This window comes from Aulonocara sp. 'chitande type north' Nkhata Bay, linkage group LG11 (assembly GCF_057382095.1).
Source record: "Aulonocara sp. 'chitande type north' Nkhata Bay isolate Kocher_YH1m ecotype deep benthic linkage group LG11, A_spYH_male_GT1.1, whole genome shotgun sequence".
Taxonomy (NCBI): Eukaryota; Metazoa; Chordata; class Actinopteri; order Cichliformes; family Cichlidae; genus Aulonocara; species Aulonocara sp. 'chitande type north' Nkhata Bay.
In genome coordinates this window covers 3,734,806-3,758,268 of record NC_141354.1, presented here as the reverse complement: position 1 = coordinate 3,758,268, position 23,463 = coordinate 3,734,806, and the positions used below count along the sequence as shown (strand labels likewise).

Genomic DNA, 23,463 nt, shown 5'->3' with positions numbered 1-23,463 from the left:
AGAATTACAGCGGTCCCTCGCTATAACGCGGTTCACCTTTCACCTCGCTGTTTCACAGATTTTTTTAGTGCAAGTTTGCGGCGTAGCCCTCGCAGCTCCTGCTGGTTGATTAATAGGCTGGTGTGAAAAATTGCTGCCAGGTTTCTTGAAATGAGAGCTGCTCCATCCAAAGTGGGATGGATGCCGCTTGTGCTAACAAGACCAGGTTTCCCCCATAATGTTTCACAATTATCTATAAAGCCCAAATCGTTTTTAGGACATGTCCATTCTGGTCCGATGGGGTAGAAGCTTTTTAATAAAGTTCATTTTTAACATGCATTGCAATGCATGCTCAGAATAGAGTTGATACACTCCTTGTTAGAAGGATATGAGCACTAACCCCACAGTGTGAAGGGTAAACTAAGAGGCATAGAGTTGAGTGTTGAAGGTAAATTGCTCCACACTTATAGAACACTGCTTCAGATAGATAGAGGCTGCCTTGGCTTTGTGTGGGGTATAACATGGTGTTCCAGTCAAAAATAATTGAAACTTGTGATTTGTCAGTTAAATTGGAAATAACATGTCTGGTAACAACTGTAAGGTAGGAAGGAGTTTTCTCACACAGGAGAAGATCCCTGACTTGAGGTCAAAGACCGTTGCCATGCAGAAGGACCACGAGGAGAACAAATCAGGGAGCACCGAGTCTAAAACAGGGAATCTGCACATCAATAGCCAGTTACAAATGTTTCCTGTTTTCATGTGTCTGATATATATTTTGAATTATGAACTGTACTTCACTTCTCTGCGAGCAGACGACCTGACATAGAGAAGACCAACAGCTGTGCAAGCCGAATCTGCAACTGCCGCATGATAAAACGGCGTGAACTGCTAGATTGTCTCCCGAACTTCTTTCAGTAAAAAAGACCACCACAAGTCTGACATTGTTTCAGTTACACACCGATTCAGTATTAATTTTAGTTACCTCCAACTGACATAACTCGTGTAATTACTGCAGACATGAATTATAATTTCAATGAATTTATGTTTAACCCTAGCCAGCAGTTTTAAATTGTCCTTCCCCCCCCCCCCCCCCCCCCTTTTTTTTTTTTTTACAGCTTATAGTGTTCTGTGTCCTTATTGGCTGCAGACCACTGTCAATCAATTTCCTCCATGCCGTGTCCCCTGTACAGCTCAGAATGCGTTCAGCCTGTCAAATTTACATAAATCTTCGATCGCTAGCAGTGTGACCCTGAAGTGCTGTACTTTATGTTTGTAAGTTTTCTCGCCAAGATACACAACAGTGTCAACTAAACATCATCACCTACAGGTGCCTTTGGTTTCATTCTATAATACTGGACTTATTTTTCTACAAAGGTTTGAACTTTGAGTGTTTAAAATAGAGAGAAAAGTGTGAAAATGTTCATGCCTGTCTGAGAAAAGTGTATAAAGCATGCAGTGAGGGGTTTTACAGTCTCAAAACATCTATAATAATTGTAAAAAAATAAAATTGGCTACTTTGCAGATTTTACCTATCGTGGGTTATTTTTAGAACATAACTCCCGCGATAAACAAGGGCCACTGTACTGCAACTATAATTATAATTATACCATATCAGCTTTATTTATAAAGCACTTTAACATAAAACCAGGGTTCACAAAGTGCTGTACATATACAAAAAGCATAAGCAAAGTAAAATAAAATAAGATACAATAAGATAAAATAAATAAATGAATAAATAAGATAAAACATGTTAAAACAAACTGAGTTAACCCCTTAAAGAGGGCAAAAGGCTTCAGCAAATAAAAATGTGTTAAGAAGAGTTTTAAACTGAATGAAGTGTCTCAGCTTGGTGCTTATTCCATGCCCCGGTTTGACGAGCCCCTGGATTTCCAAACTGGAAATAACCAGGACTACTGGCAGATTCTCTTTTCTCCAGACTCTCCAGAGTCTTATTGACTAATTAGGCAGTTCTTGGGATTGGCTCGTTGCTATTTTTGGTTCATGACCGGTTTTGCGGACCTGCCCAGCCCCCTGACTGATTTCACCCAAAAAAGTGCCTAGACCTGGTCCAGTGGATGGCGTTTGTACAGGAGTATGTTTACTTTTTAAACAAAATGCAACAATGAGTTCTGAGCAAATCACAGTTTACAACTGCAAACCTCTGGGGAGAGCTCCTAGACCACATACACTGGTGAGTGTGATCTGTGGCAACCTGAGACCTTCTGGAATGGAGCAATGCAAGTGTGACTCTGCCCAATGTGTTCTACTATGCATGGCTAAAAATAAAATAGTACTGGCCATAACACGGAGGCTCATGAGATTAATTACGTCACTTTGGGGAGTGTGTTTTGGGGGAAGGTGGTGTTCGACTAGACACATATGCTGCTCGACAGTAGCAACCACACGGCCTTCTTTCTGCATACACACCAACAATAATTCTGTCCCTTTGTCATGTATGGCTATCTGAGCTCTCAGACTGAAGACTGCTCTCATATTCATGGACAGAGTCACTCACACATACACAGACTGTCCAGGCCCTAAAAATAGCTGGTGTTAGCTGTCTGATGATATGTATGGAGATAAATACCTGCAAATGAGTCTCATGTGTGTTACCAAATATGTGCACAGACACACGCAGTACGTCCCAAAGACATAAACTCTCTTATCCTCCATAAATAGGTCACAAACTGGCACCTCATTTCTCTTCACTCCTCAGTGTCCTTCTCTGCTGTCCCAGATAGAGCAGCCACAATCACTTTCTTCCATCCAGCAAATAGTCCAACTCACCTTGACCAGACAGAGAGGACATCTATGCTGCTGCACAAACATCTCTCACATCTCTATGTAGCTAATATTAAAGACAAACAAAAGCGAGCAAAATGATTTGCAAAAATGTAATTATCCTTTCTCTTTCTCACAGAAGCATTCAACTTGACAACTATGTTCATCTAGCCACTCTATGTTTCGTTTTATTTGTGTATTTTTCACTGCACTTCATGGCATTTACTATTTCATACTTTATTTATGTTTTTCAGTTTGCAGAGGACATGGAGCTCTTTTTAAAAGCATGTGCTGACGAGCAGGGACTACGGGTCATGTGACGTTTGACACTTAATGGACAGATGAAGGCACTGGCTGCTTGTTTGTGTTTTTATGTGTTGTTGGGTTGGTTTTTTTTCAGTGTACAGAATTCCAGTTAAACTTGTTATAAAATGTTGTTTACTTGTTTCCATGTCCATACTTATAGTAAAAAAATTAAGTGTAAATGTAACAGAATTGTTTATACTTGTAACTTCAAAATAAAAAGCTTACAGTTGCTATTAACATTAATGTATTACCCTGTAATCCATAATATTTTTATACATTTTACACATTAACCCTCTGGGCTCTATCCTGGCCTTATGTGGTCACTTCACTTCCTTTTTCTTTCTTTTTTTGACCATTTTTGCTGTGTTAATGCAAATGGAATGAAAGGGTCTAGATTGTTTTCAGCTTTTGGCCACTTGAAACCCATTATTATGACATTTTTAAATTCCTTGTTGTTGACAGTGCTAAATCATGCAATTTAGGTAAAATTGCTTTTATTCTAAACTCAGCACATAAAAATTATGGTTGTTGTTGTTGTTTTTTTTGTTTTTTTAACCAAATTACATCATCTACCCATTTTTGGCTGAACAACAAATTTCATGTAATATTTTTAGTTTCAAACAGGGGTGTTTGATGGCTTACTACACCGCAGTGGACCAAAAGAATGACATAGGTTTGATCTTAAGGGTCCAATTGTCATGGTCCCCGTGCCTGCTCGGCTGGCCCTGTGTGGCTACATGTTATGTTTTGTCTTTTCTCTCTCCTCTCTCTCTGCTCGCTGCCTGGGCGGAGCTCATTGTGAGCTCCCGGCCTCCACCACCTGTAGGCAATCACCTGTGGCTCCTCACCTTGTTTGCTCCCGCTACTTAAGGCAGTGACTGAGAGCACCTCGCCGCTGGACTATTGAATAACGCTCGTCAGTGCTACTTTAGCCTCAGCCAGTTTTGAGCTCTGTCCGTGAAAGTTCTGTGCTAACCCTTGTTCTCTGTATGCAGATTTCTCGTGTTTGGTTTGGAGACTCTGGACGCTTTTCCCGACCCCGCTCTGCACCCCTGGGAACCCTGGCCCCCTTCTCCTTCACCTGTATATAGTGCACCTGGAGTGTGTAAATAAACCTGTTTTTTCTGAGATTTCAGTCTGCGCCGAGTCCTCCCTGCTCCTCCGTGACACCAATAGTTTGTGCATGGCATTGCAGCACAAATATGTGTTTGCAAGATAGACTGGGGGAAAAAATGACGCATTAAATATTACACAGGCTGCATTGAATTTCTGTTGAGTTTGAGTTTCCCAGTCAAACTTAGCTTTGAAGCACCTGCTAAAAACCGTTTTACTCTTGTAGAGTTCACAACAAGACACCATAGCCAAAATATTAACTCTCAAAAACAAATTCGAAGCTGCAGCACATACAGCAACAAACACTGTTAGTAAATGTGTCCTGGAGTTTATGCAGGTGCAGAAAGTGCTGCTGCTGTAAATAAGCCTAACAGCTTCTAGATCACTTATTTTTCTGGAAAGATGGCAAGAAGGGCATCACTGCTCATTTCTACAATCTCCCAGATCTTGGAATACAAGCCTCTGTCCCATGGAAATCACTTCACAGTAGTAGGAGTCCACTAAAACCTACAAATGAAGAGTGATCCTGGAAGAAATGGGGCGCACACTATAGTGACCTCAACAAGTGCAAGACAGCCTTGTCCCCAATGCTCAGATGAAAAGATAAATAAATAAACCTTTTTATCTGAAAGGTTACTGGTAATATATATAACCTAACTGGCATTTAAAGAGTAAAAAAAAGAATGTAGATAAAATTTTGGTTTTGATGAAAAGGACTGGAGCTAATTTAAAGAGTCAAGTCGGTAAAAGTAGAAAAATGTTTTAATAAATATACATTTTATAGCATTTTGTGAACATACACAAAAGTGGCCATTTTTGGCAACGAACAAGCTGAGAGAGAGTTTTATATTTTTTGCTCTCCTTGAACAAAAATAATAGAGCACAATAATCAATGTTGATGTTAATCAATTAGATGTCCCCCGCGGCAGGTGAAATCTGCAAAGTAGCCAACTTTATTTTTTACAATTATTATAGATGTTTTAAAACTGTAAAACTCCCTCACTACATGCTTTACTTTCCTCAGACAGGCACGAACATTTTCACACTTTTCTCTTTTGTTTAAACAGTTCAAACCTTCGTAGAAACATAAGTCCAGTATTATAGAATGCAAAACGTTTCGTCGGCATTGTTGTGTTTGTTGGGGAGAAAACTTACAATCTTCAAGACAAGCTGAACGCATTCTGAGCTGTACAGCAGCGGTCCCCAACCTTTTTTGCTCCACGGACCAGTTTAATGTCAGACAATATTTTCATGGACCGGCCTTTAAGATGTCGCGGATAAATACAACAAAATAAAATGATACGACCAAGACAAAAAATGTGGTATTTTGTAAATATAATAATAAACGTGAATTCACTGTGTAATTGTGTAATTTTATTAGCAGCATCCTCCTGAAATGCGCCAACAACATTGAGAGTAACATCCTCCTCTCTGCTTCTTAATGCGCTCTGGTCGCTACGGTAACGCGTAAATAGTTCTTTCAAAATAGGACACACGACTACAACACGGCAAAAGACCCAGGGAAACCGAATTAACGATAAAACCTCAGAAAACCATACATTTCACACCCGAGCCTCAGCTCTCACGTGTTGGGGACCGCTGCTGTACAGGAGACATGCCACTAGATTGATTGACAATGGTCTACAGCAATCAGAACGCACAACACAATGTGCTGTAAATTAAAAAATAAAAAATCAGCGTAACAGCGAGTCCGCGAAAGGTAAACCGCGTTATAGTGAGGGACCACCGTACAATAATTTCCAGTAGCACTGCTGATATGGTGAGTTTTGAGGTTGTCTTCAAACAAGTGCATTGTACAAAAAAAAGGTGCTTGAAGGATTGAAAATGTAAAAAGTAATGACTATTTTATATTTATGAAAAAAACTTGATGAGATGATGAGATGATGAGATAACCTTTATTTGTCAGTTGCAGGTCTTTTACCCACAACCGAGATGACAGACCTTGCCGACCGTACATACAATACAAACATCACATTGGTTATACTAGGTCAGGCCAGGTAGCGAGAAAAAAAACATCGAAATGTGTAACACAGAAGGATAATACAGGAATGCACAGATATCAACACACCATAGCACAATAAAAACAGACAGCAGCATGGGAAAGAGTTCCAGTGTGTACACCTGATCTGGGACCGCTGCAATCTTCGACTGCGCCTCCAGCCAACCCGATGTCCACATCAGAGGGGAGGTAAGCGTTGGAGGTGGCGTTGGATCCGGCGTAGGGAGGGTGATGCGTCAGTGAGTGCTTATCAGTATATGTCTGTGTGTGTGTGTCCATAGTTCAGCTGAGACAGTGTCCTTCGCCCTGCCAGGCTAAGTAAACAGTCTTCCAGCCAACCCAGCCAACCTTGTAGGGAATGGGAAGAACAGACTAAACACAGTCGTTATCAGGGAGCTTTTGTTCGGCTCCAGCCTTGAGCCTACAGCTGGCTCCGAAGGGGTAGCTGGATTATGATGGTGATTTTTCTTTTGCGACAACTCGTGAGAATTTCAAAGCTGTTCTTTAACACTCCGACACTGGTCTGTCAATCTCCCGTTGGAGAGCCGCGAGCTTCCCCATGATGGTATTAACCTTCATTTCCGTGGTCTTGTCATTCTTTTGCTCAAAGAGCAGATTCTGAGACCTCACGACCGCAGTCAGCTTTTTCCAAGATGTAATCCAACTTCCACTCAGAGATGTTGTTCTGAGTGGACTTTTCCTTGATGTATCCCAATATACGCTCAGATGTCTTATTCTGAGTATTCACGGCAGCTGTAAGCGTCTCCAAGCTCTTAACCATGCTGCTCTCAATGAGCCCGTTCTGAGAAGTCGCGTCTCGTCCCATCATTTCAATCCCAGCGGGCAGCTTTGTGGGGGTTTGAACAGCCGGTTCGGCTTTCTTAATCCTCCGATAAGCCAGAGCCAAGCCAGCTCCGATCAGCAAGAACCCTGTTACCATGGTTCCGAATAGGTAGATATCTTCAGCGTCCTCGATCGACAGTCCCACCAGGCACACGATCCTCCATGTCTGCCACCCGTCCATCGTGTATCCGGCAGGGAAAGTCCCTCCAGGGCACTCGGGCTCTCCCGAGCCCAGACTTCTCGTTGAGAAAAGGGAGTCAATAGCATTCAGAGACCAGTTGATCAAATCCATAATTCTCTTTAGGTTTTAGAAACAGACTGTGAGAGAGTGTTCCAGGGAAAGTAATACAAAAACACGAGACTAGACAAGGACATAAGAACTAAGCAGGGAAGATAAGGGAGAGGAGAAAAAGGGCGTCCACCTCCTCCGAGAGCCAAAAGGAAAAGTAGCAAAAAAACCAAAACAAAAACATAAAACATGGACACTTTTGGCAACGAACAAGCTGAAGGGATGGTGATTTTTTTAAACAAACCCAGAGTGTTAAAAAACATTTTAAACCATGTTTATTTCTCATCAGCATCAATAGTAACAAAAACACAATTTAGTTTTCGCTGTCAAAGTCGATTTAACTGAAGTTACGTGTTTCCGGTTACTGTGGAGGTCACAATATGGCGCTCCCCAGTGGCTGCAGCCAGGTGCTCTTGATTGGTGTAGGCTGCTGGGGGATTCCCATGATGCACTGGGTGTTTCTTCTTCACTCACTATGTGTTAACAGACCTCTCTGCATTGAATCATATCTGTTATTAACCTCTGTCTCTCTTCCACAGCATGTCTTTATCATGACTTCCTTCTCTCACCCCAACCGATCGCAGCAGATGGCCCCGCCCCTCCCTGAGCCTGGTTCTGCTGGAGGTTTCTTCCTGTTAAAAGGGAGTTTTTCCTTCCCACTGTCGCCAAAGTGCTGCTCATAGGGGGTCATATGATGGTTGGAGTTTTCTCTACAATTTAAAGCGCCTTGTTCTGATTTGGGGCTGTATAAATAAAACTCAATTGAATCAAATCCATAAGTCATACCTCAAATCACGATGTCCTGGTCATGGAACACGGGAACAGCCATACCCTGTGCAATAAAACACACGTCATGTATGAACATTTTCCATCCACTGTCTGAAATAAATAGTTTGTCATCATGATCCTAGAGTTGGCAAATGGATGGTTTATGAACTGGTACTTATATAGCACATTCTACTTAAGTTTGAACATTCACAATGCTTTTTACTACTACTACTCATTTTTTTATCTACACCTTAGCAGTTTTACCTTACATTCTAACATTTACAGGCACACTTAATGCAGTTTGTAAAGTCAGTGAAAGCTTTTGTTTGCTCACCAGTCTATTTCAGTTTGTCATTTGGAGTCAGTTCCCCTCCTGTGTATCATTGCTAATAGTGGAGCCCCTCGCTCAGCCTAGTTGGGTATCCACTTACCCAGCCATACTCTGGAAGTCATGCCAGAAATCACTGCAATCCTTTTTACAGAGACCTGATCACGTGTCCGACAGTCAGTCAGACAGTCAGCCTGGTAGCTGGCTTTCTCAAAGCACATTGTAATTTGGAGAGGCTCCCTTTGTGAAATTTCTCAGCAGGTATTTCAATGGTACTTTTGTGGCAGTCTCACAGGCTGCTTAGAAGGAGAACAAGTGATTAACTCATTAACTCATTAACACAAATGCATGAACAATTGGTGCAATATATTGCACCAATTGTTCATGCATTTGTGTCATCGCGTTCAGGTTATTGTAATTCCCTGTTTACCAGCTTGGATAAATCATCTCTTTCTTGCCTCCAAGCTATACAAAATGCAGTGGCCAGGCTACTAACATGTTCTAGCAAGCGAGCTCACATTACTCCCATCTTATATTCTTTACATTGGCTCCCAATAGATTTTAGAATTTGTTTTAAAATTCTTGTTTTAACAAGTAGAGCACTAAATGGCCCCAGATTATTTATCCAAGCTTCTTATAAAATACACTGCTGCTCGTTGTCTCCGCTCGTTGTTACACAACTGAAGACTAAAGGGGCGGAGCCTTTCAGTCTGTTGCACCAAGGCTGTGGAACAGTTTACCTCCACAGCTACGTTTGGTTGACTCTGTGGAATCCTTTAAAAAGTGTCATGGTCCTGGGTCGTGTGACCCAGTGTGTTATGCTTAACCTATTTTGATGTTTATTGTTTGCTTAGGTTCTTTAAGGTAGTCCAGTCCTTTTGTAATTATGTTACCCCTGCATTACGTCTCCCTTGCCCTTCGTGTGTTTACGTCTGTGTGTCTTGTACTGTCAAGTTCATGCTGTCAGTCATGTCACCTCCCCCTGTACTACGTCTCCCCGGTTCATGTCTCATGTTTCCTGTTTTACTTTGAAGGCCTGCATTCACTGTCTGTGTATTCAGTTTCACTCCTCCTGTCCTGTCGTTAAGTTCATGTGTGTCAGCTGCGTTCCCATGTGTGGTCACTTCCCCTGATCATCCCTCATGTGTATTTAGTCTCTGTGTTTCTTACAGTCTGTGTCGCGTCATCTGTGTTCCCACCCTCCGTGTTTCCATGCCTGGTCTGTTGTCTTCCAAGCCATAGCCTCACCATAGTTTGTTCCCAGTTTAGGTTTTTGTTTAGCCACGCCATCCCTGCTGTATTTGCACACCTTGTTTTCAGCCATATTAAAGGCTCGCCTTCTGTTAAAGTTCACTCCCGTCTGTTCACTTGTGTACGCACCTGGGTCCATTACACGCATTCTCCACTCGGTCCGTCACAGCGGACCGTGACAAAAAGCAGTTAAAAACGTTTTTGTTTCAACAGGCCTTCTGTGAATCAACACTTTTGAATTGTTTTGAATTTGCATTATTTACATTGTCTATTTTATTACTTAATGTTTTCTTTATTTTAACCCTTGTGTACAGCGCTTTGTGACTGCCTGTCTACAAAAAGCGCTCAATAAATAACCTCACTTACAATATCACCACCAAAGGAGGAGTGTCATTCATTTCCCTCACATCATATTTACTGATATCACGCAATGCTGAAGAATCTGGGGTCACTTGCCTGACATATAGCAGCTGCATGTTTTTTGTTTTTTTACAAAGGAACAATTGCTGTCACATATTCTGTTTAATAATCTGCTGGAGCCACCTGCACCGTTTCATTCAATCAATATATTTATTTATAAGCACATTTAAAAGCAACACAGGTTGATCAAAGTGTTGTACACAGTAAACAGTAAAAACCTCAGTCACAATTAAAAGCTAGTGAGTAAAGATGGGTTTTAAAGCTGTTGAGTGTTGAAGAGACACTAATTTGAAGAGGCAGACTGTTCCAAAGTGCAGCAATCACAAAGGCCCGGTCTCCTCTGGGTTTTAGGAACAATCAGAAGTAACTTATCAGCTGACCTAAGAGTGCTAATTGGAGTATTTTTAGTTAACAGGTTAAGAGGTAAGACAGAGCTAATCCATTTAGAGACTTAAAAACAAGGAATAAAATCTTTAAATCAATTCTATAACATACAGGAAGACAATGCAAACGAGCCAAGACTGGAGAAAGATGGTCGTGTTTACAAGTGCCTGTCAAGAGTCAGGCTGCAGCATCCTGAACACGCTGAAGTCGAGAGAGCAGAGCCTGGCTGATCAGTAATGCTTTGAAACCAGACTGAAATGTGTCATTCATTTCCAGAAAAGCCTGGAGCTGAAGGAAGATCATTTCTTTGAGGATTTGGGGCAGGAAGGGGAGTTCAGAGATTGGTCTAAAATTTGAGAGAGCTGTTGCATGAAGATTTGTTTTGTTGAGAAATGGGTGCACTGTAGCATGCTTAAGATCAGCTGGGATGGTTCGCATTAGAAGGGAGGTTTAATAAATTAGGTCCAATAGTGTCAAAGACTTCTTTGGAAAGGCGAGAGGGGAGAGTGTCGAGGTGACACATAGAGGGCTTAAGATGGGAGACTACTTCACCCAGAGCGCACAGAGCAACTGTGACGGCAGACGTGGTGTTTGAGAATGCCCCTTGATGCAAGCACGGCTTCTGTGGCGAGTGAGCTTTATTTTAACAGTGACAGTACAAACAGCAGTGAGGATGGCATGCAGAACCTAAGAATACCTAAACTGGAAAAACTAAGAAAAATAAACCAGAAACCTTTAAACAGACGCAGGGAGACTCGGGGAAACAACACCGATGAACCAGCAACAAGCATGAGATGACACACACTATAAATACACAAACTGGAACATGAGGGAACGAGGAACAGGTGGCATGACAGCTGGAGCCAATTGGGGACGACGAGACATAGAAGCAAAGCACTAACGTCGTGATGCTGAGATGAAACCTCGCGATGAACTGAAGCTTTCCATCCAACTGGTCGACTCAAGGTTCGAAGCATTGTGATGATTCATTTGCTCTACTGCGCCATCAAGTGAACGATTCAAGTGAAAAAGGCTCTTTAATTATAATGATGTGATGTGTAAACCTCTAAACTGAATAAATAAATTGTTTTCATGGTTATTTATCCCGAATATTGTCTCAGTATGTCTGATACAAAAGAGAAAGTGGAAACTATCAGGACAGAGTTTTGGTATGATTGTGTAACTGTGTAATCATCAGTGTTGGGTAAGTTACTTTAAATTAGTAACTTAGTTACATTACTAGTTACTTCTATCAAAAGTAACTCAGTTACTTCGAGTTACTCGTTACTTTCAGAGTAACTAGTTACTAGGGAAAGTAACTTTGGTTTAACTCAGAATTCTCTTGTTAATGTGTTGCTTCCATAACTTTGCCAGTCTTCTAGCTTGCTTACTTGGCACAAGTGCACTGTGTCACCTACCAAAGGAAAAGATAATGTGCATATTTCCACGAGAGAAGTCCCACGCCTGGACGGTCATTGACCGCCGCCATGATTCTAGCCTACGTCACAGCGTCATGTGCGCCTTTTACATCCAACACAAAAACTGCAGTCGTGGTGCTTTCGATTGTACTCAGAACTCGGAAATTCTGCCTTCTGAATAGGAAGATGTAGGTAACAGCAGACTGCAGATGAGCTGCATACAGGGCTGGACTGGGACAGAAAATTGGCCCGGGCATTTTGACTAGAGACTGGCCCACCATTATAGCAAAAATCATAAAGCCTTTGAATGAAAACAAACACTGTTGTGACAGTGATGTACACTGTTCTGATGGTATATATGCATCAATCTATCAATCGTTTGTTGTAAGATTCAGATAATTATTTATTAAAAGCGAGACATTTTAAATGAGAATAAGAAAGAAAAGTATTTCTTTGTGCCCCCCTCTCCCCGTTAATGCCCTACCTGGCCCCCTGGCCACAGTTTGCTAGACCCGCCCCTGCACAGTTACCAGCTGTCAGCTACCTAAAAAAGGATCCTGGTGTTATTTGTCTCTCAGAAACAGTTCATAACTTCAACTCATTCATGTCACCTAAAAGGTAAACCTGTTTCTCCATCACCTGTTCAGCTCTGATGATCCAGTAAGGACATCTCCTGGTTTCATCTTCATGTTTCCCTCTCACCAGATAACCAAACCATATCATGACCAGCAAACATCAGCTGATACTAGAAATTAATATTAAATAAATTCTAACAACAGCTGATCAAGCTTAAAAGTGCTGCTGTTGTTTAACACGACATCTGCTGGTTTCCTGTTTCTGCCGCAAAGTGGGCGATAAACAAACAAGAGAGCCGATCAGCTGATCATTGATCAGTTTCATGATTGAAGTAGAAACGGGAGAGAGAGGGGAGAGAATGAGAGGAGAAGAGGCAGCTGTGCAGCATAAAGACAGAATAACTCCAGCTTTGTGTCTTTTTCATTGTAGCTGAATTAAGGGACAAACTGTTCCTTTTCACCTCAATAAGAAACGCGTAATATTTTCTCTGAATACCAGACGGGACGGTTGGCAACTCTAATAACTTATGAACAAAATAAAGTTCCACATCAGTAACATAGCACCACCCAGCTGTATAGAAACTCCGTCATGCTAGCTAGCACGCAGTACGGAAAAAGTCAGCATAACGAAAATAAACTCCACCTAAACTTGGTTCATATCTGACCCAGAGAGACTGCAGGTCATAACTTCTTACCTGAAGTTCAGTTCACACTTGGACCAGTGGCCGCCTCGGGTCTCACCGCTTGCCTCCCCTTTCCCTCCTCCACCTGCTGGCTTCCACCACTTGCTAATGTTACTGAATCTGTGGAAGCTCCGCGATGCCGCCACACGAAGTAACGAGTAACGAGCCTATCTAAATCCCAGTAACGAGTAACGCGTTCCTGGTTTTGGCATAATAACTAGTTACCGTGCTCGTTACCACAATAATAACGTAGTTACTGTAACGCGTTACTTAATAACGCGTTAGTCCCAACACTGGTAATCATGCTTATGTACATCTGGATAATGACACAAACTAGTGTGTGGTTCTTCACTTTTTAATAAACTAAAAGACAGAAATCAGATTATAGGATCTGTAGTGTTGTTTATTTATATTATGGTGCTTATCATTCGTGACATTTATGACTGTGTGCATACTTTATTAGAAGAGATGAAATTTAAAAAAAATCTCTTTCTTACTGGTTCCATCGAAGAAGAAATGCTCAAGTAACTCTGTAGCACGTATGTAGTCCAATTCCACAACACAATGTGATGGGGAAATCAGCTTTGTTTTGCTGTCCATTTTATTTTGAATCTGGCGCGAACCGGCGAGCCAGTTCCTGAATCAGTCACATGGTACGGACTGCCCGCGAGGCCTCGACCGTCACTGCATACGTAATCAAAGCAAGCCTCGATACGTGCTTCACAAAAACTCCCCCGAGATTACCCGACACGGGCAACGAAGCTTCGACACACAGGACACATCACTAAACATTTGCTCAAACACCTTGAAGAGGACACAGGCAAGAAAGGTGAGTAATCATATCTTACAAACACTTATTTGCATCACCGGGCGACCGTGGCTCAAGGGTTTGGGAAGCGTATCTGTAACCGGAAGGTCGCCGGTTCGATCCCTGGGCTCCCTGTCCTGGTCGTTGTGTCCTTGGGCAAGACACTTCACCTACCGCCTACTGGTGTTGGCCAGAGGGGCCGATGGCGCGATATGGCAGCCTCTGTTCTGTCAGTCTGCCCCAGGGCAGCTGTGGCTACAACTGTAGCTGCCTCCACCAGTGTGTGAGAGTGAATGAATAGTGGCATTGTAAAGTGCTATATAAATCCAATCCATTATTATTAATTTGATCTCTAGATTTTCACACCCGCATTTGTTGGTGGTAAATCTTACTTCCTCTCAATCATCATTCCTTTCTCCTCACAGACTACCACCACATTCCTTGATGAGGAGCAACTGTGCAGGATCTGAAACAAGGCTACCGACTGATTTTTAAAATTCCCAATAAATATTCAATAAATAATTAAACTTCTTGTGTGCAAATGTTTTACTATGCAAATCCATGCTTAACGTGCAATGCTAAATAAAGTGCTTATTAAGGTGCTTTTAATAAAGTGAAAGGTGTGCTCTAAAGTGCTATACAGACAATATAAACAATATAAATAAATGTAGTAAGGGAGTCCTCTTCCTTACAAGTCTCCATGAGGTAAAAATTTGGTTATCACAATTTTTTCTTACAACCAGTTAGCTGATGCCCTAGGTCCTCTTGCTAGCCATCTCTCGCTCACTGTAAGCAAGAGATGGCGTGGTTTTCTGAACACCTAAGTGTCAAACATCTATAGGAGAGATGTTTGGTCTTGGGAAGGGGGGTGTTATGGCCCTGGCCATAATTAGTTTTGGTGGCTGTTTCTTTGTCTGTGTCTTTAAGTCTCTGCAGGTCCCTGATTGGATGAGCTGACGGCTGCTGATTGGCCCCCTGATCGTATGGTTTTGGGGACCAGGGCGGGGTCAATCTTTCCAACTCTTATGCTGCGTTCCTGTATCCCTAGACTGGGGCGTAACGCTCTACAGTATAAGATGCCTTGAAGCAACTGTTTTTTGTTAAAAATATGTTTTTCCTTTTTAAAAATGTACAAAATAAAATGTAATCAACTTGAATCAACTCTTACTCTCAAGTGTTTTTGTTTTGTCGCTGGTGTCACTGCCTCTCCGTCCACCACTTTTTGATAAGTGTTAACCTGATCTGCTTCAGATTGAATTGATCGGGGCCCTGGTAGCTCCACAGTTCAACTCGAGGTGACTGGATGAGGGCTGGTCTCAGCACTGCGGTTCTTTGTTGTGTGGTGTGAAAATAAATGGCCAGCTCTTGTTCCCACTGATGCAAATTACGATTTCATGCAGTGAAGTCATAACAACAACCGGTTTAAACTGGTTTGTTGTCTGGATTTTGAATGTCTACCTTTTTATGTTTACTTAGGTTAACAGTCTGATCATATTCTGATTCTTGACAATAATCTGCTTTTCTTGTCACATAATAAAAAGGCATATAACTCTGTATTTACACAAAGTTAGACAGTTCAAATGAAGGTGTAATACACTGATTACAAATCATTTAGCTCATTAATGACTGTAGCTTTTGTATGTTCCTCATCTTCTCCTAGACAAGTGGACCAATTTTGACCACACTTCGCTCAACAACTGCCAACTTCTGTATTTTATCAAAATCCCACAATCAAATATATTTGTACATTTGACAGTTCAACTGTGCACCGAATGAAACGGAACGCCAGCATTGACTCACGCTCTGGAATATCAGATAAGACTGGTGTGTGTCAACTCAAACACATTTCTGAAAGACTTTGTTTGGTAGGATGTGTTAGGTGTGGCTGTGTGCAGACAGGAATAGGACCCAAGGTGCAGACTCCGGAGACAGAACTTAAACCAAAACAGCTTTAATGCTGAACTCAAACATAACATAACTGGGGAAAAAGGTCAAAAATAAACTAACACCGGCGGATTGACAAAACACACAGCAAAATAAACGGTAGATCACGACACAGACACTAAGAAACACAGGGCTTAAATACACAGAGGGAGCAATCAGGGAATGGGTAACAGGAGGGAAACACAGCTGGGGCAAATCAGGCCTAACGAGACAAGGGGAAGCAAAACCAGACACATTAACATCAGACATGGACTTTCAAAGTAAAACAGGAAACACATAACACAGACTGAACAAAGACACAGACTCGCACGCACTGCAACAGAGGGAACAGAGACGTGGGACCAGGGCAGACACAAACACTGACTGGACACGGGGATATAGCAACTAAGGACACACAGAGACGCGAACTAGACAAGGGGATACAGCTGACAGGGGAGACAGAGCAGCTAGAGAAGACAGAGACATAAACTATAAGACAGAACTCAAAGAAACCAAAGACTAGAAAGTATAAATAATATAATAAACTCAAAACCCCTGGGTCAACGACCCAGGCATCCTAACAGGATGTTCATTTGATAGCTATATCAACAAGCTTTTGATATAGTTTGCAGCTCACTGGTGCAGTGGGAAATGGACTGGCTCTTATATAGTTTTTTTGGCATTTACCATAGAATACCAGAATTGGCAGGTCCGCTTCAGATGCTCTGTGCGTTTCACAGATGAAAGCAAGTTCACCCTAAGCACACGTGACGGATCTGAGAGGTACTGGATAAGCCGTGGAGAACGCTATGTTGCCTGTAACATCACGACCAGTTTGGTGGTTGGTCAGTGACAGTCTGAGGGTGGCATATCCGTGAAGGAATATCTACAAGCTAGGCAACGGCACCCTGACTAGGTATCAGGATGAAATCACATTGTCAGACACTATGATGGTGCAGTGGCTCCTGGATTCGGCCTAGTGTCCGGCCTCATGTGGTCAGAGTATGGAGAGAGTTTCTGGAAGACGAAGGAATAATCATAATCATCATCATCATCATCATCATCATCACGATAATAATAATAATATCAGTGACTGACCCCAAGAGTTGCATGACCTAAATCCAGTAGAACACAAATACAACATCATGTTTTGACTGCATCCCAGATTCCACCTGGCTGCATCTGGGAGGAGATCCTACAGGATACTGTCCATCATTCCATTACAAGCCCCGAAATCTAGAATTGAATTCAAAATCCTGCTCCTCACATACAAGGTCTTAAATAATCAGGCCCCATCTTATCTTAATGACCTTGTAGTACCATATCACCCTATTAGAGCACTTCGCTCTCGCTCTGCAGGCCTACTTGTTGTTCCTAGTAGAATGGGAGGCCGAGCCTTCAGTCTTCAATTCAATTCAATTTTATTTATTTACACAGCGCCAAATCACAACAAAAGTCCCCTCAAGGCGCTTTATATTGTACAGTAGATACAGAGAAAAGCCCAACAATCATATGACCCCCTATGAGCAAGCACTAGGGCGACAGTGGGAAGGAAAAACTCCCTTTTAACAGGAAGGAACCTCCGGCAGAGCCTTCAGTTTTCAGGCCCCTCTTTTGTGGAACCAGCTTCCAGTTTGGATTCAGGAGACAGACACTATCTCTACTTTTAAGATGAGGCTTCAAACTTTCCTTTTTGCTGAAGCATATAGTTAGGGCTGGACCAGGTGACCCTGAATCCTCCCTTAGTTATGCTGCAATAGACGTTGAATTGAATTGACATTGTCAGGCCAGAAGTGACCATATTTGGAGGGTTAGAGGGTGGAGTATCCACCAGCAAGTTTTGGAAGAAGTATTCATATTCAAACTAGTAAAACACTATAATTTACCCTTCGAAACTGGAGCACCTCTTGCCCTGTGGTAGCTGGAATAGGCAAGATGGCATGACTCTTTATCATGTCATTTTTAATAATCAGCTCTGCACAGGAGCTCAAGAAGAGTCCATCCTGTTGCTCTTGGAGTCTAAAATGACAGTGTCGGCAACGTTAGTGACTGAGCAGACCTACTGACCTGTTGGGGCGATCGTGGCTCAAGAGTTGGGAGTTCACCTTGTAATCGGAAGGTTGCTGGTTCGAGCCCCGGCTTGGACTCGGTCATTGTGTCCTTGGGCGCCAGTGTCCGGCAGCCTCGCCTCTGTCAGTGCACCCCAGGGTGGCTGTGGTTACAATGTAGCTTGCCATCACCAGTGTGTGATTGTGTGTGTGAATGGGTGGATGACTGGACGTGTAAAGCGCTTTGGGGTCCTTAGGGACTAGTTATGCGCTATATAAATACAGGCCATTTATTATTGAGACAGCAGAGAAGGAACAGTCAGTACTGAGTCTCCTAAAGGTCAGATTTCATTAGGGAAAAGGATCAAAAACTTTTTCTTAAGGCTGTTTCGCTTTTCTTCAAAGACTGAAGAAACCTAACATCAACCCTCCCCAACTGGTCATGACAGATGGCCGCCCCTTCCTGAGCCAGGTTCTGAGTTTTTTAAACCGAATTATTTGTGTCAGTTTGCTGTAAGATAAAGTAGGACTCGAATGCACAACTCCTTCAAAACAGTGAATTTAATTTACACTGATAAGTGATAACAACAGTCTCCAAAAATGTAAATCCACAGTAATGATGAGTCCTGATCCCAGGTGCCAGCAATTCTCCTTCCAGATGTTGTGCTGCACTTCAGCTCACTTGGTATTTACAATTGCTCAACACATTCACCTCTGATCCACAGATACCTGCTATTTCTTCTGTACAGGAAAGTTTCATAACACGTAGCAAAAGGAATCTCAGTCACCAGAGACTGTGACTGTAGTCATTCAACGATCTGATCAGCCACTCTTGAGTAGTGGCTCTTAATAGGGTCATCACAGGTAGGCTTGTGATTTCCAGCAGGTGTGTGGAGCGGAAAGGTGGGAAAATTCCATTGAGTCCTGCTGCTGCACAAAAACCAGCACACTCAGAAACAAACATACACACATATTAACACATGAAACAGAGGACTGAGGAAAAGAGCATGAGATGGCAAGAGAGGCAAAAACTGACAGATCAGGACAGCAAGGACGGAGGGACGATGACAATTTGTCCTTAAAGACTTAATTACGAAATAAGAAATTCAAGTTGGTCTTCACTCTGTGTAGTTTATCAATTGAGATTTCAGCATTGACTCTTTTTAAAGTTTATTTCTAAGAAAAACAGGACAGCAACTTAAAAAAAGATACATCCAGGAAAAGGACATAAACGACTTACAAACACAGACAGAAAAACAAACACTGAAACAAACGGACAGAAGAGAGAGCGTAGCGCATAAATCCAGAATTGAATTCAAAATCCTGCTCCTCACATACAAGGTCTTAAATAATCAGGCCCCATCTTATCTTGATGACCTTGTAGTCATTATAGGGGGCGAGCATTTCTAATGAGAATTGGGTAGAAGAGGTTATAATTTAGATTTGTCTGGTCACTGGTTTTTGTTTGGCTGCAGGGGGAGGGGAGCAGCTGATCGGAGCAGCTGACAGAGCTCAAAGGGAGAAACGTGCACAATAAAAACAAAAGTTTTGCAAGCAGCCATTTCTGGGTCCTGCCGGGTCCTGTTATAGTTTGTTTGAAGTGAGATCAGTAATTTCAGAAGTGAGATTTAAACAATGACTCACAGTGACGCAAAGACACAGGAAATGCTCACAGTTAGATTTTCTCCTCTCTCCACATGCACTGTTCTATCAATCTGCTAAACTTAATATCTTTATTTAGTACTGGTAGAATCTGACTTTTTAAAAACATCTTCATTGTGCCTGGGTTGAAGAAATAATCATAATGCAGTCGTTATCCTCACATGTATCCTATAGAATAAAGAACTGTAAATCTGTAAAACTGTAAATAAATAAATAAATAAAACTAAATGAATGAAGTAAATTGAAGTAAAAGAAAATCTAAATTAGACAAATTATTCTAACTTTACTTGAATATTTATTGTATTAATTCGACCTCGAGAATGTCACGGTTCTGGGTCCGTTGGACCCAGTATTTTGAGTTTATTATATTTCGGTTTAATTCTGCTTCATGGATTGTTTTCTTATTCTGTGATGATAATTATTATTATTATTAGTTTCTTGTTTCTGTTTATCCGTGCTTAAGGATTTGTTCTCGGTTATATCTCACGTTTAGTTTAGTTCAGGTTCCATGTGTCATTCTGTCTGTCTCTCAGTGCTTGTTTAGTAATTCATGTTTCCTGTTTTATTGTGAAAGTCTTTGTCTTATGTTAGTGTGTGCAGCTTTGCTCCCCCTGTCTCGTTAGTCCAATTTCTCCCAGCTGTGTCTCCCTCCTGTTGCCCATTCCCTGATTACCACCCTGTGTATATTAGCCCTGTGTTTTCCTGTGCTCAGCGTCGCATCGTACCCTCAGATTATGCCTGTGTGTTCAGTTCTCAGTGTCATTGTTCAGTTCACGTTCTCGTTTATCACCAGCAATAAAGCTAAGGTTCTCAGTTTCAATTCAGTCTCAGAGTCTCGCATTTGGATCCTCCTCTCCATCCGCTTGCACACAGAGCCCTGACAGAGAACAAATCTTATGATAACAGTAGCGTAAGTATCTCTGCAGCGAGCCTCTGACACTCTGTCCTGACATGAGTCATGGATGATGGTGACGTGTTCATAATTAACAGCAGGGCTGTGGTGTGATCGTACAACTGGCTTTGTGCTGAGTTAGCTTTCACTGAGTCAGCTGGACACTGATTTCATTAATCTCATTAATCACTTCTGCCTGCTAACCTTTCTCCTCCTTCTCTCTCTGCTTAACCCCAACTACACTGTGCAACAGCATTTTCAAAGACTTCTTTTAATAGCTTAGTCAAGCTGTCAGAGGTGACGTCACTGTTCCCTTAAATTTTTCATTGTTTGTCATACCCATGGACCGCTCTGATCCCTCCTGTTGAAGAGAGTGATTAAAGACACGTCTGCACCTGTGAGTGAGCAGAGCCATCAGACTGGAGGGGACACCTCAGACAAGGAGGTGCAGGCAGAGTAATCTTTCCTGTCTTCTGCAGTTTATAATCTTTTATATCTAACGTTCACACTCAGGTGAACGCATCAGAAACAGCTCAGAGGTCAGGATCTTGCCCCTTCTAAAGTCTACTCTCTATACAGAAAAGCTTCCTGGTGCAAAACACTGTCTTCCCTTCTTAATTAATTCAGTTATCATAAATAAAACTGCTTGTTTTTAACTAATATTAATATAACAATAATAATTATCGTTAGTATTTCTGTAAAACCTCTTAGTTGTAAAATGTATTTATTTATTTTTTGCCTGTCCTGTTTTGATTCTTTTGCCATCAGAATTGTTGTCTAAAGGTGAAGAAAGATGCCCAACGGATTTACTTTACCAAATGGACCATCCCAGCCTCGCTGTATTGGTCTGTTTGATTCACCTTTTATTGCTTATTTTATTTTATTTTCACTTGCTCCACACGGGACAGACATGACTGGGAGAAAGAACAACAGCAGGTAAGAGGGACGGGGATAAAGGGCAAAAAACAAAAACCAACAAAACAAACAGACAAAAAATCCAAATATTGATCACCTGGATCACCTTTTGAGAAAGGAAAAAAGAGAAAACAAGGAAAAAATGAGAGCAACATAATAAACAACATCATCGCGATGATCTATGTGAATATGACAGTAAATACTAAATGTTAAATATTATTGTGCAGCACATAAGATCAACAGAACACAGTGTGCTTTGAGGTAGGAGCCAAAAAGGGTGTAGTTTGTGGGTGTGATCACCCGTGTGTACACCTGTGAGCATGGACGCGCTTGTTTATTTAAAAGGTTCATTCATGTAATGATCTGCTAGAGGGTGTGGGGGGGCCACAGCCCTGTCCTCCAGGGCATGAAGCAGGTATGGAGGAGATCAAAACTCCAGACATCCAGAGGCCCCCAGAACACAAGAGACCAAGGAAGACCAACAGAGGGGCAGCTGCGCCACTGTCCCAGAAAGAGCTGAGGAGAGTCCCAGATGAGGGCTCACTCAGCAGCCGCGGAGCAGAAGCCAGGGGGAGTTGCAGTGACGCGCCCGTGAGCTCCGCCGGCAGCCAGCCGTGCCTGAGTGACCGAGCCCCAGGCCGAGAGGCCGGGGGCACCCCACCTCCGAAGTGGCCCGAGCGAGCCCCAGGCTCCAGGCCCCGATAAGCGGCCGCCAAGGAGTGAGCCGGTGTGTACCATGTGTACACCGGCATGTGTGTTCTAAGGTGCATTTAAAACCCAGGAGGGCATGGAGCTACCTGCCAGAGAGCAGCAGGTAAGCGCATAGTCCCTCCTGCTAGCCCTCAATGTCTACGTGTATTTAACATTGAGAGGTGGGCAACGACACCAGGGGTGAGGTGTACACCCTGATGGACATCTGGATGCTGTGTAGCGTGCCCACCCCCAAGATCCTATATGTATGTGTTATGAGAGTGTGAGTAATGTGAGTGTCTAAGTTGTGGGATAAAGTTGAGGCACAGGAAGCCAGAAGGGGACAGAGGGGGGGATGCCTCCTCTGCACCCTGGTGAACCACCTTTACCCCAAGGCCCTGCATGTGTGGGTGATTGTGGTGGAGCGGGAAGAGGGAGGCAGCTGGAGATGGGGAGGGAAGGAAGGGAGGGAGGGGCAAGTGACCCCTTGTAAAATGTATTAAATGTCTTGTTGGTGTCAGTCAAATCAGATTAACAGATGCATGAAGCAGATTTTAAGCAGTTTTATCTCCTCAGTGTCACATCACAGCCTTGGTGTGTGTCTGTGTGTGTTCTGTTTGTTATGCCTCAGGTGTCAAGCAGTGGTTAAAGGTGTTTTTCTTTGTTTTTTCTTGTTAATAACTGTTTTTCATGCTTTGATTTTTGTCAGTGAATGTAGGTTTGTGATTAAAATTGAATTCTTATCACCTACTTTTTTTTTACCCTTCATTCAGTGATATTTTTTCTACATTTAATTAGATTATCTAGAAAATAATTCAATCAGGAGAGATTGTGTGGAAATACCAAACATGATTTATTAAAGACAAAAATAAAGTAAGCCATCTGGCAATTAACTATAATGACCCATCATAGAAGAAAGAATCCCAGCAGTGAAAGGAGTTAGGTGGTGGGTTGCATGACAGTGTCTGAAAGACACAAACTAGCAGCCGAAGAGCGAGGAAGCCTTCAAATGGGTTTCTAAATACTGTCCTAATTTAACTAATGCATAAGCTTAATTTTCTATATCATCAGAATATATCTGTATTACAGCTTTTTGTGTGTGACTTTGCATTAAAACTGGGACATGTATGTAATTGTTGACATTCCAGACTCACAAAAACTGAAATAAACTAAAACTATCTTTTGAAAAATAACTAAAACAGGACAGAACTGGAAACCTGTTTTAACATAAAAGCAGCAAACACATAACCTATAATTACTTGTGGTGTGTATCATCTCAAAAGTGTAATGGTAGAGTTTATTCTGCATTATGGGCTGTAACACTGTATAATAATAATTTACAAATAAACAGGATAATCAATCAATCA

The 23,463-nt window shown here is 42.1% G+C and overlaps 1 pseudogene across 1 annotated transcript; it reads right to left on the bottom strand.

Moving 5' to 3' along the window:
* Positions 1-6,103: 6,103 nt before the first annotated feature.
* Positions 6,104-8,535, bottom strand: LOC147318347 (uncharacterized; annotated as a pseudogene). The gene is made up of 2 exons (XR_015131446.1): positions 8,434-8,535; positions 6,104-8,163 (listed from the first exon to the last, which is right to left on the bottom strand). The product of XR_015131446.1 is annotated as an uncharacterized LOC147318347 (transcript).
* Between the last annotated feature and the right edge of the window lie 14,928 nt (positions 8,536-23,463).